This window comes from Rattus rattus, chromosome 17 (assembly GCF_011064425.1).
Source record: "Rattus rattus isolate New Zealand chromosome 17, Rrattus_CSIRO_v1, whole genome shotgun sequence".
In the NCBI taxonomy this organism is placed as follows: domain Eukaryota; kingdom Metazoa; phylum Chordata; class Mammalia; order Rodentia; family Muridae; genus Rattus; species Rattus rattus.
Genome location: NC_046170.1, coordinates 15,491,210 through 15,506,025, shown reverse-complemented (window position 1 = coordinate 15,506,025; position 14,816 = coordinate 15,491,210). Strand labels below are relative to the sequence as shown.

The 14,816-nt window shown below is 55.7% G+C and overlaps 1 protein-coding gene across 2 annotated transcripts in view; it reads right to left on the bottom strand.

Annotated features, from left to right (window-relative positions):
* Positions 1-13,621, bottom strand: part of Nfix (nuclear factor I X) — a 96,331-nt gene extending 82,710 nt beyond the window's left edge. The window contains exon 1 of one of the 2 annotated variants that reach the window (XM_032887739.1): positions 13,440-13,621. The gene's annotated coding sequence lies outside the window, so the exon portion shown is untranslated. The remainder of the gene's footprint in view (positions 1-13,439) is intronic. The other variant, XM_032887738.1, reaches the window with a different exon arrangement.
* Positions 13,622-14,816: the final 1,195 nt, after the last annotated feature.

Below are 14,816 nucleotides of genomic sequence, written 5' to 3'. Positions count from 1 at the left end.
GGGGTAGGGGTGCAGATGCATAGAGATGCTGGGGCCTGACCAGGCACAGTGGTGAGACCCAGAAGGCACTGTGCCTCTACAGCCACGTGTGCACGCCTGGCACAGACTTCTTACTGCTAGAGAGGGCCTGAGTCTACCAACTGGATCCCAACAAGGCCACAGGCAAACCACATGGCCACCCCAGCCATACACACGCATTTTCAGACCCTCGATTCACGCCCTCCAATAGCCCCACAGCAGTCCCTTTTTGTGTCGCTTTGGTTGTTTTTATCAGTGGGGGGTGACTGGTTGGGTTTCTTGGTTTGGATTTGGGTTTTGGTTTTTCTGAGACAAGATTCTCACTCTGGTCCAGCCTAGTATGCAACTATGTATACCACACTGGCCTCACACTGTGGCAATCTTCCTCTGCCCCAGCATCTACAGCCTGAGTGTTGGGATTGCAGGCGCACACCACCCTGCGTGGAACTTCATCGATTCCAGTGCCTATCAGAACACCATTTGGAGCCAGAGAGCATCTGGATTAGAGGGCACAGTTCAACTTGGCACAGTTCAACTCGCCCCAGCTACGGACAGTTTGATGACCCTTAAGCAAGAGCTGCAGGTTGTTTCATAACCAGGTTCCCTTTTCCCGCCTGGAATTCCTAGGAGCAGAGGGTTCCGGGGGCTGGGGTGGGGTAGAAGTGGGGCTGAAAGGGTAACCAGGTTAGTCTCTCTACCACTACTCTGTCTAGCCCCATAGGGCAGCTTGGTTCATAGCCTCTCTTTCCTTTGCAGTAAAAGAGGCTATGCATAGCTGCCTCATGTTAGAAAGGTGGCAGATCACAGGTGCCTGCCTGCCTACCCATGCCCTGTGTAGCTGCTCTGGAGATGGGTCCCTAGCTGTTATTTTGATTGTGAGGAATCTATGGCTGTGACAAGCTGTGACGCTTGGTGTGATCGCATGAGGCTGGCTGTGTGACTGTGCTGTGTGTGTGTGTGTGTGTGTGTGTGTGTGTGTGTGTGTGTGACAGGTTGTGTGTGAGACTGTGCGTGGACGACAGATTGTGCCGGTGTGCGGCAGTGCCTGTGACAGGCTGTCACCGCGCGACAGACTGCGGGTGGCGGGTGTTGCGGGCATTGACTGTGAGTGGAGATGAGCAGTGTGTGAGGCTGGAACTGGGGGACCCTACAAACCCACCTCCATGAGGATATACTTGACAGAGGGGGTTGTAAGCTCTCATGGTGGATGGCGGTGACTTCCCATTCTCCCCTCAAATCTTGGCTTTTTGTTATATTCCAGGGGGTCCACCAGTTTGCAGCTCTCAGAGGTGACAGAACAGATCATGTGACAAAGCCTCCCCACTGTGTCAGCTCAATGGCCCAGTCCTTGCTGGTATTTAGGTGACCTCCGCCCCTAGGAGAGTGACTAAAGACCTCCCGGGAATGGAGGACCTGAGGCCTGGCTGACGTAATGCCCTATAACCATTTCTCTCTTCTGACCTCCTAGCAGAAGACGTGGAGACCTGGAGAAGAAAGACTGAGAAAAGAGGAAGGAGCAAAATAAGAAGAGCTGCGGTGCAGCTCAGTGGAGGGGCACTGCCTGACCTGATCAAGGCCCTGGATTAAATCCTCCAGCATTAAAAAATAAAAAAAAATAAAAAAAAAAAAGCAAGCCAGGGAAGGTTAGAGGAAATCATGACAGCAAGGTTGACACAGGTTATTTCAGGGGACTTGGGGACTTGGAAGGGTGTTAGGGCCTCAAGGTGGGATCAGTACATACCATGTTATAGTCACAGTCAGGATGGGATTGATGCCAGCCACCTCCTAGAAACTCGGTCAAATAACAGGTCCCATGCTCTGAGCTGACCTGGAGGGTTCAACCCTTTAGGACATAACAGGCCCCATTCTCAGAACTGACCTGGAGGGTTCAACCCCTTAGGACACACCAGGAACCCCAAACACAGCTGAAAAACAGCCAGGTCAAAGCCACTATCCAGGAATTCTAGTCAGTGTGGATCTCAGCTTCTCCAGTTACTCTGCTTCCCTCTATGGGTAGGGAAACTGAGGCTGGGGAGACTTATCTAAGTATGCCTAGGCCCCCAAAACAGGAAAATTACTCTGAGCATCTGAACTTCATGGCAGCAACTGCAAAGGGACAAAGACTCATGGTTGGAAAAATTCTGGGGACTCGGGCTAAGGGGCAGTACCCCGTGTCACACACAAGGAACACATATTTCAGACCTCCTTCCTCAGTATGTGTTGCATGGTATGGCTAACTTACTGCAGTCTCTGGTGTGCATGCTCCAGGAAGATATGTGTACCCTGAGTGTCCGTCTGCTCAGGGCCAGCCCCTGCTACAGAAGAGGAGAGGCACGAAAGCACACCCCCCTCATCCGAAAGTGTGTCTTTGATACTTGCAGCCTCGGCAGCGGCAGCGAAAAACAAGTTTCCACAGGGCCGCCTTGGGCTGAGGCCAGGCCGTCCTCAAATAACATTTGAAGTTACTTAGCAAACTTTGTTTAGTGCAGAGAGACTCGGGCAGCGGGCTTGGGGGAGGGGGGTAGTAAACCGGTTCCTCCAACGTCCCTTGTCCCTCTGGGGGGCACAAGTCCCCAATACCAGGCTTGGTCAGCCCCATCCTGGCTCTGGAGAGCAGGATCCCAGTAGCTCCAGGAGGAACTTGACGGGAAGGGTGTGGGCACACCATGATGACTCCCTTTTACCTGCCTGGCATGCAGATGACAGCCACTCTGGTCTTCTGGATGTCCAGAGGCTAGCACAAGGCCTAGGGGGAATTCAGAAAGGAAAGAATCCCTATCTGTGCCGAAGTCTAGCTCTACCCACCTTGAGGCTAAATGACGAGGCAGGTCAGCCAACTGGCTTTTAGAACATGCCCATTCCAGACATGCAGGTAAGTAACTAGCAAGCCCCTAATGCCCACATGCCCACACCCCCAAAAACCCCATTCTTGGTCCCAGCCCTAGGCAGCAGAGAAGGCTGAGAGAGAGCCAACAATGGCGGGGTTGGAAGTGAGGTTGGCGCCTACGGGAAGGGGAAGGAAGGTGATGCCAGGAATGGTGAGCCATTGCAGGCAGAGAAGGATGAAGAGAAAGAAAGAACACTAGGGAAAGATGGAAGCCAGGCGGACATCTTCGCCAAGCTCCAGGCTGCAAAGGGGCAGCAGGCAAAGCAGCTCCAAGTCCTTCCAAGGAATGGGCATGGGGGGGATCAGGCCCCAGGCTGCACGGGACAGGCAGAGGACTGGAGGTGCCCAGCATGCCCCCCCACCCCGCCCGCACAAGCTCCGAAATGGAGACTGGCACTAGCAGCCGCTCGGCTCTGCCCAGGCACAGGGTGGGGGTGGGGGCAGGCAGGGGGCCAAACCAAATGCCACCAGGCTGGGTGTGATGGTTGCCAACCCTTAGCATTGATCCTGTCCTAGGCCCCTGCCTAGAGCCCTTGATTTGGGAATCTGAGGAATATAGGGGTCTAGTGGCTCAGTGAGAGAGGCCCAGAATGCAAAACCAGGTCCCCCGAAAAGTATGGCAGGACCCCAAGACTCTGCAAAGATGGTGTAGCCTGGTGCTGCCAGGGTGACAGGCTGAGGTAAAAATAAACCAGGCCCACCCCCAGGAGCTAAATCCAGGGCTCCAGGGAAGTGCTACTCTGGGCTACCAGTTGCCCCCACCCTACCCCCGGCTCAGAGTGCCATGGATGAGAATTTCAGTGCCTGCCCAAGCCCAAATTCTGTACAGGAGAAGGTGCAGCCATTCTGTCCCCAGGTCTTAGGTAGACACCATATGCTGTATCACACAGATGCAGAGAGAATGGCTGTAGATGGAGAGGCCATCAGTCTTGGGTTCTGGCAGATAGTTGAGTGCTGGGGCCCCACACCCTTAACCTCCAGGCTTCCAGACCAAGAAAGGGTGACGGAGACCCCCTCTGCTAACCCTGCACTGCCTACACTCTGAGGGCCCTGTCGAGCTCATTCCCACAGCACCTAGCACAGTCCCAAGGACAGGACACACCCTTGTTTATCAGGCTCACTGTCTGCCTTCCCACTGGGGCTGGCACCTTTGCTGGTTTTGCACCATGCCGAGCCCCCAGGGCCTAGAACAGGGCCTGGCACCCAGGAGGTGCCTGGTAAATATTTGTCAAAGGAATGCACAGGCCCCCTGGCTGTACCCCTAGCACACAGGCTCTGGCTGGGCAACCCAGCAAGGTGTGGGAGAGGTGTGTTATGCTGAAGGCAGACCTGACTAGTGGTGGTGTAAGTGTGGAAGACCACTCTTATTATAAGCATTAAACGGAACACCCCAAAGGTCAGAGTAATGAGGAGGGCACAATCAGGGCTAAGGCTGAGGCACACTTCACATCAGGAATCAGGCAAAGGCCAAGGGAAGGGCTGCCTCATCTGCAGAACTCGACACAGTGGTGATCAGGAACCCCGCAGAGACCACATGGCCTCCTATCCTTGATCCTTGCGCGGCATAAGGCTCCTCTCAATCTTGTGTTGGCGTATTTAAGATCGAGTGCATACGTTCATATTCCTGTGCAATTTTAGAGCATTTTCTGCAAACCAGTTCACACCCTAATACAGCTCTGCTCTCTCTTTTCGTCCTCAGTCTTATCTAGTTGTTGTTGTTGTTGTTGTTGTTGCTATTATTATTATCATTATGGGTTTTTTTGAAACGAGATCTCACTATGCAACCATGACTGGGCTGGAACTCCCTATGAAGACCAGTCTGGCCTCAAACTCATAGAGAGACCTTCCTACCTTTTGCCTCTGAAGCGCTGGAATTAAAGGTGAGCCTCCCAACCCCCACACACACATGGAGAGAGACAGACAGACAGACAGACAGACAGACAGACACAGAGAGACAGAGACAGACAGAGAGACAGAGAGAAAGAGGGGCAGGGCCGGGACAGGCTAGGCTATTTAAACCAAGCTGGTCTGAAACTCTCAATCCTCCTGCCTCAGCCTCCTGGAGTACTAGAATTGAAGGGGTTCATCGCCTAGGGCTGGAGAGTTGGCTTAATGATTACTCTTGTAGAAGACCCAGGTTCGATACTGATACCCAGCACTCACATGGTGGCTTGCAAGTATTCCTAATTCCAGTGCCAGGGGATGCAGAACCTTCTGACTTCTGACCTCTTTAGGTGCCAGGTACACATGTGGTACACAAGTATACATGCAGGCAAAACACGCAAATGCATAAAATAAAAATATTTCTACAAGTTAAAAGTTCCCCCCCATTAGCCCAGAGGTAGAGCGCTTGCCAAGCAGGTGCAAGGCCCGGGGTGCGGTCCTCCGCCCGGGGGGGGGGGGGAGTTCACTCCCATGTTTGCCACAATCCCGCTTTCTAAATAAAACCCAGAAAGGCTGAGTGATTTGTCTAGGGTCACAGAGCAAAAGCCTAACCTCAGACCCAGGGTTCCAACCTGAAAAGCCTTACTCTCTCAGAGTAAACCTTGCCTCACACAAGAAAACGAGGGCATGTGCTCAGAGGTATCTAGCCTAGGAGCCAACACGGTAAGCCCTCTGTGTACACATTCACCGTTGGCTGTAATTTTTAGGATAAATATTCATTTTCATATTCCTCTAAAAAAAAACTTCCTCTCACCACTGTTCTGCTACCTATGGCTTTCTTTTCTTCTTTCGGAGTCAGAAGAGAAGAACCAAAAGCTAGAGGGTTGGAGTAAGGGCAGCATCATATGAGGCCTGAGTTCGGGCCCAACACTGCAATGGAAGAAAGGCCAAAGAATTAGACCCCACAAAGGAGGCATCTCAGAATTTAGCTTCATCCCATTTTCTGTTCTCTATGCCTGCAAGGCAATGAGAGTCGATGCCTCAGCTCTCGGGTTCAGAAAACCAGCAAAATCCTGGGCACACACGGACATATCCCGCAAGACAAGCTAGCGAGCCAAGGCTCCAAATTCTAACAGGACAGGTCAGGGCTGACTCAGTCATGTGACTCAGTCATCCAGCAATGTGGCCCCAGTGAGGGTATTCTCATTTGGGGGCCTATTTCTAACCTGGCCCTGCTGGGGCCAAGTGCAAACTAATAATATACCAGTGTCACTCTGCCTGGGTTCACATGTGTGTGGCTGCACAGGGGACAATGTCCAGATCTGTGTGTGACCTTGTGCTGGCCAACCTTTTTGTCTTACTTACGCGTGATATGCATCGGTGTACCATGGGTGTGGAGTGTTAGCGATACCTACGTGTTTATTACTGGATGAGTTTGCAATGTAGTATTTCAGACCTTATTGGGGCTGGAATTGTTCTTTGTGACAGGGTGACCTGAGCAGTGTCCCTGGCTTCCACCCACTCATTGCCTGTGACGCCCCTTTATGTGAGCCAACCGAATGTTTCCAGACATTTCATGTTGGGTAAAATCACTCTGAAGTAGTGGGCTGAGGAATACATCCATGCCCGTGTGTGTAAGAGTGTTATTTCAAGTGTGTGTGCAGGCATGTTCCTGAGTCTGGTGTGTGTGTGTGTGTGTGTGTGTGTGTGTATGATGGTGATGATCATGTGTGCTATGTCACTATGTGCATGTGTTTGTGGGTTCCGTGGGTTCCTGTGTGTTGGCTGGTTGTGGTCTGGACTGTGCTTCACAGCGTGTGGTTGTGTGACTGTGAGTCCCCGTGTATCTCCACCCACACGTGGCTCCTTGCCTGTCATGCGCACTGATATGCTAGGGTGCGGCTGGGTATCTGTAGGTGTCTGGGGGTGGGGGGGAGTCTCTTTGTATGTACACGTCTGTGTGTGTGCGTGTGCACACATGTTTATGCCTGATGGGTTGCCAATGTGACTCTCTGTGCCTGCCCGTGCCAGTGAGTGTATGACTTTGTATGAGACAGACCCAGAATAAACTCCCCCACCAGACAACTGCATTGAAGCCGGTATTTTCCTGGACCCACCTGAATGGTTTGTGCCCTTTCTCCCCTGGGCTTCAGACTAAAAGTCACCTCCTGCGACACCGGAGTGGCATCGAATGCACCTCAGAAACATCCCTTCCTCCAGCTTATCTTACAGACAGGTGGGGACACATAGACCCCACTCTGGTCAAACCTGTGCTAGGAATGCTGGCACCGCTTTGGTGAGAGAACTGGGTCCCATCAGCGGAGGTGGGCACTGACCCCTGCCCACTGCTGCCCGCCACCCTCAGCTCCCTTCGGGGTGGGGTTTGGTGGGTAGAAAGCTCCCCAGTGCAACCCAGCTTCTGATTGGCTGCACAGAGCCGCAGTGCCCGATACCCACCTCCCCTCTCTGGCTGGCGCAGCCACATCGGTAGTGGTGGCAAACGCGACTCTGAGTTCTGGGCACAGCTGCGCCTCACAGAGGCCTGCCAGCCCCACCAGAAGCCAGACACCCCAGCTCTGTGCCCCCGACCCCTCCCTGCCCGCCTGCTCAACCTGGCAGCATAGCCACCCAGCCCACTGTCCCCTCGGGCTGCCAGACCCAATCCCCCTCATCCCTTCACCCTCTGGGCCTGGGCCCCCCTTGGCCAAGCCTACTCTGGGGCCCAGGCCCCTGCTAGAGGCTGCTCCCGCCCTCAGAGGGGCTCCTGAGGAGGGGGAGGTGTTGAGGAAGGGGTTGGGGGTGGGGAGCTAGCCCTTCTTCCTTTAGTGAGTGAGCCCAGAGCTGGAGCCAAAAATCGAGGAGGAGAGATATTCAGAGAGAGCCAAGATGCGTTTGGCAGGAGAGAGAGGGAGAGAGGGAGCGGGAGGGGGAGGAATGGAGGAGGGAGAGAGGAAAGAGCTGGAGAAAGGGGGAAGGAAAGGGGACCTCAGTTTCCAAATCTGAACCCTCAGAGCCTTCCAGGCATACCTGGTGGCTCTGGGGTATGGACCCCAAGACAAGCGTGGCAGTAGGGTGATGAGGGCCATAGGACAGTGGCCCCAGGCCCACAGACAGCCGCACACCCAGCTGCTCAGGCCAGGGCAGCCGCAGGCAGAAGCCAAAATCAATGTGCACTGAACAGACAGAGGGAGGTCTATGGGCGGCCTCAACACACCCGCACCTTGCCTGCACAATGAGCTTCTGTCCACGACAGGCAGAGGACAGCAGGGCCCACAGCAGGGCCACCACAGCCACAGAACCTCATGGGAAGGGACAAGAGGCCAGCCTGCTTCCAGCTGCTAAGCTGGGGACATCATGGGCGTCATGCATGACGCCTGGAAGCCAAGGAGTGACTGAGAGGGGGACCATGTGGTAAGACACAGCAGTCACAGGGACAAGCCCGGGGTATGCAACGACATGGGGCGGGGTGGGGGGCTGGCACACACAGACACATGCTGGCATGTATGTGAGTGCAGGCTGACACATGTGTGAGCTGCCGACACACACTTAGCAACGACTGCTTTCCTTCCAGAGAAACACAGGCCAATCCATTGTTGCAGGAGGGACTGCTTGTCACTGTGACACATTCACTCCACTCTGAAACACAGCCACAATGGTGGTAACTGTGACAGCTACAGTGTCATCCAAGGCCTGGACAAGGACGTGCCACCAAGGCATGAACGAGCATGGTGATGCACACCTCAGCCACGCTGTCACCAAATACAGAAGAGAGAAAACGTGAGACGGTCCTTAAAGTCAAATGCAGGTAGCACCTATCAACAGACTCAGAAAACAACAGAAAAAGAACGCCCACACGGTCATAGGGGGTCCCGATGACATGGCGGCTGGAAGGCCACCCGGCACGCTGATCACAATATGGGAGTCTTGAGAGCCCTGGCAGCCATCCCTTCATCCTCCTGACCCCACACCCAGGACTTTGGAGGCAGGAGAATAGACACCCCTCTTGTCCGTTGACCAGGCTTACCAGAGACTGACGCTGTATGCCAGTACCAAGTTGGAGGGAGTAGACAGGGCTCTTCTCTGCCTGTCTTGATCAACTGGAGAAAAGGTAGTGCAAGACCCCCAACTCCAGCCCCATTCCTGGGGACGGAGAATCTTTGCAGTTTAAAACATTTGGATCCAGGGGTTGGGGATTTGGCTCAGTGGTAGAGCGCTTGCCTAGCAAGCACAAGGCCCTGGGTTTGGTCCCCAGGTCCGGAAAAAAAGAAAAGAAAAGAAAACAAAAACATTTGGATCCAGAGTCACCTCAGGATCTTGCCCATAGCCATCACTGTCAAGTACACACGCAGAGTTCTGTCCTATGGCGGATCCCCATCACAAGCGGTGTAGACTTGTAAGTGGCTTGGAGCAGGGAGGACATCTCTAAGTCACTAACGCGATGAACTAAGTCTCCAGGCTTTGTCCGGGCTCCATCCAGACCCACGTGTGCTCTCTTTACCAAGAGACAGCTGGTTCCCATTAGACAGGGAAGGCCCTCTCCTCATTTCACCTTGCCCTACTGTGATGTCTGACACCCTCAGCTTAGCCCACAGGACCCCAATAAGAGGAAAAGAGCTGAGCCCTGCCCTTCCTTCCAAGTCCATGCTTCCTCTTCCAGGAAGAACATGGGGATTGCCACAGTGGCAAAGGACTCCACTCTTTTCTCACTTTCATGATCAACCTTCTCTATGCAGGGAGGGTCCGGATGATGACAGGGACACTTCTCAAGCACACATCACACGCCCAGCATGACAGTGAGTTGCATTACAGACTAAAAGATATACATGAACTTCACAGACCAGGAAAACCCTGTCCTTGAAGTCCCAAGACCAGGAGATGCAGAGAGGAAACTTAAACCCCCTGCTGACTAGTCCTTGACCTCTGCCCCCACACCTCCATCTGGCAGCCCCAGAAACTGCATAAGACACTCATGTCTAGGCCAAGAACCCAAGCTCCTTTTGGGGATGTATTATTAACTCAACCGAGCCATGGCTCTGAATTCAGCCAGGCCCACCACTGGAGCATTTCGCAGGACCCCAGTGTGGTTGGTACCCAAAGTGACCCAACCTGTGTTGTCTCATTTTTATGTTAGGGATAGGAGGTGTGTGACGCTAGAGCCACGGAGAGAAAAGCTGGCAGCTCCGGGCACGGTGGCTCACACCTGTGATCCAAGCTCTTAAGAGTGGAGACAAGGGGGTCAAGAGTTTAAGGCTATCTTCAATGCAGAGCTAGCCTGGGCTGCGTGTCCCTAAACAAAAGCAAAACTAGCAAGATAGAGCATGGTGGTTCACCCCTGTAGCCCAGGATGACCACTGTAAGCTTAAGGCCAGCCTGGGCTACACAGCAAGACATCCATTATCAACGAATGTAAAAATGAGCCATGAGTACCAGTTGGTTCACGAACAAAGAGCAATCTACAGTTTACAGGGACAGAAGAATGGTCACAGTGAGCCAGAAAAAGCCAGACGAGGAAGAGAGGAAGGGCAGGCCCAGCTCACCTTCAAGAGGGTACACGGTTGTGCAAGATCATAAGTTCTACGACTACCGTGGGGAAGCTTGGCAGAGGTGCCCGTCCAGGGGTGATCCCGTGTACGCCCATGTGTGTCGTTGTGTGTGTTTGCAACTGTCTACATAGTAGCATATATGTTCTCGCGGCCAGGAATGGGAAGGCATGAGTGTGTATCTAAGTATTAGAGAAAGTCTCGTTCACAACTTGAAAGCCAATGATGTCATGTCTCCATGTAAAGACGTATGCCCACTGCCCTCCGTCCTCAGCCTTGTGAGTACATCCACACCTGCTGTGGGCCCAGTTTGTGCCACAGGTACCGTAACTCTGTGGCATATCCACACGGCTTGTCTTGAGATTGATACGTGCAAGCGCTGGTGTTTAGGAACACAGGCACACGGTTTTGCCTTGGTGGCTATTTCACAGGGAGGTTTTCATGTCTGAACTTACGTGAATGAATACACGTATCCCATCCCCAGGGGCACACGTGTGTTGAAGTGTATGACAAGAGTTATGTGTCTAGATGTCAAGGTGAATACAATGTTTATGATCTCCCCTTGGCGGCGATAATACGTGTGTGTGTGTGTGTGTGTGTGTGTGTGTGTCCGTTGTTGAGGGGCCCACCAAGTCCATCTGATTCCTGATGTCCACCTGAGACCCAGGCGTGTGGCTGTGAAGAACTTCAGCAGCTCCAGCAATGACCCCACCCACCGCTGGATCAGTTTCTCTTTTCTAGGAGATCCTCCCCACTACCCTTCCTCTTGCCCGCCCCACCAAGCCCTGCTGCTCCAAGCTTGCTTCTGTTCAATCATTTATTGACTTTAAAATTGAAGCCAATTCTGGTTTGAAAAAAAAAAGAAAGAAAAGGGAGAGGGGGTAAGGGGGTATAGAGAGAGTCCAAGAGTGAAAGGGGGGAGGCCAGAGCCAACCAGAGACAGGGACAGCTAGAAATACAGAAGGACAGAGATGACAAGGAACAGACAAAGAGCGGAGATAGAGGAAAAGAAAGAAAGAAAGGAAAAAAAAAAAAAAAAAGGCCAGCCAGCGAAAGAGGTTGTTGGAGAAGCAAAGATGGGAGGCAAACTATGGCAGTAGAAAGGTTTGCGAAAAGAGACATGGCGGAGAGGCAGGGACAGCCAGACCCTGATGACCGAAGGCTGCCAAGGACCCTAAGCAAAGGGGTTTCCCTGCCCACCATGCAGGGCTGGCAGACTGGTGAGATTGTGCCCACTCCCCTCCCAGGCAGCCTGGCATGTGCAAGATGTAACACGCACAGATTGGAGCCCGTATTCCCTTCTGGAGTGCCACAGAGCCAAGCCGAGGCCATCACCCCAAATCTGGGGGCCATCCCAGTCCCTCCGTAGCCTTGGCACCAGCGTATCAGCTGGTATTTTCTCTCCAACGGTGGGTGCTTCACCTGACCCATGGGTGAGGAGGGGGCAAGCCCAGATGTCTGGCGAGGTTAGAGTGGAGGTAGGCTAGCAGCTTGGTAGATGAGGTAGCTGCTGGAACATGGGGTCTTTGTCCCACTACACAGCCATAGAGATGAGCAGATCACCAATCACCCTGAAGGTAGCCGCAGCTCAGACCTAGATAGCTGACCAGGTCCTCCTGCGGGGAACCCAACATAGGGTAGCTGACAACTTGAAGGAACAGACCCATGGTGGTCAGATTGGCTCTTAACGCCTGCAGGACAGGCGAGCATGGGCTCCTCCAGTGACACACACTTGCGTGTGATTTATACTGGAAGACACATCATCTCGCCCGGTCATCTGTGTTTGTGCCACGAAGTCTGGCCACTGCCAGCCTACAGGAGTCACATACAGATTCTAGACACACAAACACACAGACAACTAGTACCTGGGACTACAAGAGCGCTGTGTCGTTGGAACTGCAATCCACCTGCATATACCTTCTTGCCCTTCAAAACATCCTGGCATGCTCTTCGTATACTTGGCCATTTATATACACCATGGGTGTGTGTTCCCACTCTAAGGTGGTGGCACTTTCAGCACTCGTCTGAAAGGGCTCTGGTTCTAGCAAAGGGGGCCATTAGGGACTCAGGGTTGGCCTAGAGAGTTCCCACAGACAGGCCTGGCCAGCATGCAAGACTAGACAACCTCTACAAATCCCCTCTGCCTGCTGAAATCTGTCACCTGCCCTGGTCTGGTTCTGCAGATAGAGCTGTGAGGGCCCCTCTAGATCTGGGCTGGTCTGGCTAGTGCCCTCTCAGAGCCTGGAGTCTCAGCTAGAAAGAGAGGGGTGGCAGATCAGGCATGCTCCAGGCCTCAGCCTCCGCTATACACTGCGCAGGGAACTTCGCTGGAGGCGGGACGCGTTCTCGCGCTCGCGCTCCCGAAGCACGCCAAGGTCGGCGCTGCTGTGCCGGAGGCTGACCCGACGGCTGATCCCAACAGGTTCGACCTGCGGTGGCCACCGCTGCTTCCCCCCTTCCCGCCTGCGGGTGGCGGACCGGGATTCCTCGGGACACTTCCAGGTCCACGCCGCGGCGGTCCTGGTCTTTGAGACCGGAAAGTTTGCACGGAGGAAAGTTTGGGGCCGGGGAGCCGCGTCTGCAAACGTCCAGGATCCGCAGAGAGGCGCGGCCCGGGCTGGCAGCACGCCCGTCCCTCCCTCCCCTCCCCTGCCCCTCCGAAATTTGGGAGCCCCGCCATTTTCTCAGCCCCGCTCCCATGCGAGGCCTGAACAAAGACTTTGGGGAGACGCCCGGGCCGCTCGGGCCGCCCGGGGCACCCCAGCCGCACGCAGAGCAGCTGCCCACACGCCCGCCACTGCCACCCCGGGGCGGCAGCGCCGCGCCGCGCGCAGGGAACGCCGCCCGCCCGTGCTCCCCGGCGCCCCGGGGCCACTCTGCCTCCTGCCGCCGTGTCACCCTGCCCGCCCGCGCTTGCCACCACGCCGCGTCGCCGCGCAGCAGCAGGGGTCCGCTGTCCGCCGCGCCCCGCCGCGCGCGCTCGCCCCCCGCCCCTCTCCACGCACTCCCGCCGCGCGCCCCCTGCAGGGCAGCGCCCCGCGCCCCGCCCGCTGCCCGCGCGCCCGCGGGACCCCAGCCAGCCCTCCCGGGGCGCGGGGGGCAGCCGGTACCTGGGTGAGGCAGTACGGGAGTACATCGCTGGGCGCCCGGGCGCGAGCGCGGAGGCCAGCCGCGGCGAGGGCAGGCCCGGCAGGCGGCGTCGCGCTGGCTGGCACTCCGGGCTCCGGCTCCGCTGCTCCGGCCTCCGCCGCGCGGCGCCGCCCGCCCGCGGCCCCGCTCGGCCCGCCGCCGCTCCGCGCTCACAGGCTCGGCCCCGCAGGCCAGGCCGCCGCCGCGCTCTCGCCGCTGCCTCGCGTCCGCCGCCGCCGCCGCCGCCGCAGCCCCCGCCGCCGCCGCGGGCGCCGCCGCCGCCGCCGCCGCCGCAGCCGCCGCCGCCGCCGCCGCCGCCGCCGCCGCCGCCGCCGCCGCGCTGTGAAAGTGAAAGTTTAGACAAAGTTTGGAAGCGGCGCACTCCGGGGAGAGGGAGCGGGCGGGCGGCGCGGGCGGGAGGAGGGGCGCGGGGAGGGGCGGGCGGTGCGGGTGAGCGCGGCCGGCGCGCACACATGCACACACGCACACACGCACACACACATACACGCGGGGACGCACACCGACGCGGCCGCCCCGACACGTGCTGGCCGGCGTTCGGGCGCCGACACACGCTGACACGCAGCAGGGCTTGGACGGGCACAAATGTCACGAAGGAACGCAGGGACTATTCCTCATGGAGTCACAGCAGACGGCGGTGCACACCGGGCACAGACACGAGCAAGAGCCACACACCACCTACTGTCACATGTCCCAATGCAGACCGACGCTGAGAGCCACACTAACATACATGCACGTGCCACACACGTCCCTGCAGAATACTGACACACACAGGATCACATAGCCATACCTTGTCACACCCCGGACACACAAGGACACACCAACACACAGCCAAGCCAAAATATCTTGGAAGACAGCTGTGGCAACCCAGACACAGGGTGACACTGACACATGGGAGCCCCCATACAAAGGACACAAAGTATCACTGTACAGGGGCACACACTGCACATATCACACATTGTGTTGCACAAATATACCCCAGGCCTAGGGTACGCTGATCTACAATCCTGATAGCAAAACAGCTGGCAGGTTCTGTGTAGACTCTCCCAAGTCAGTCAGTCAGTCTGTCTGTCTCTGTCTCTGTCTCTGTCTCTGTCTCTGTCTCTCTCTCTCTCTCTCTCTCTCTCTCTCTCTCTCTCTCACACACACACACACACACACACACACACACCCTTAGCCTTCATATGTCTCTCGTACCTTTCCACGTATCCTGGGACTTAGGAACATTATCTGTATTGTGGTGAAGCTCCAGCCCCTGTTGCAGGCCCAGGACCCCCCACTTCCACTAGAGCTGGGAATGAGGTGGGGTGGGGCGGGGTGGGTTGGCAAATGTCTGCAAT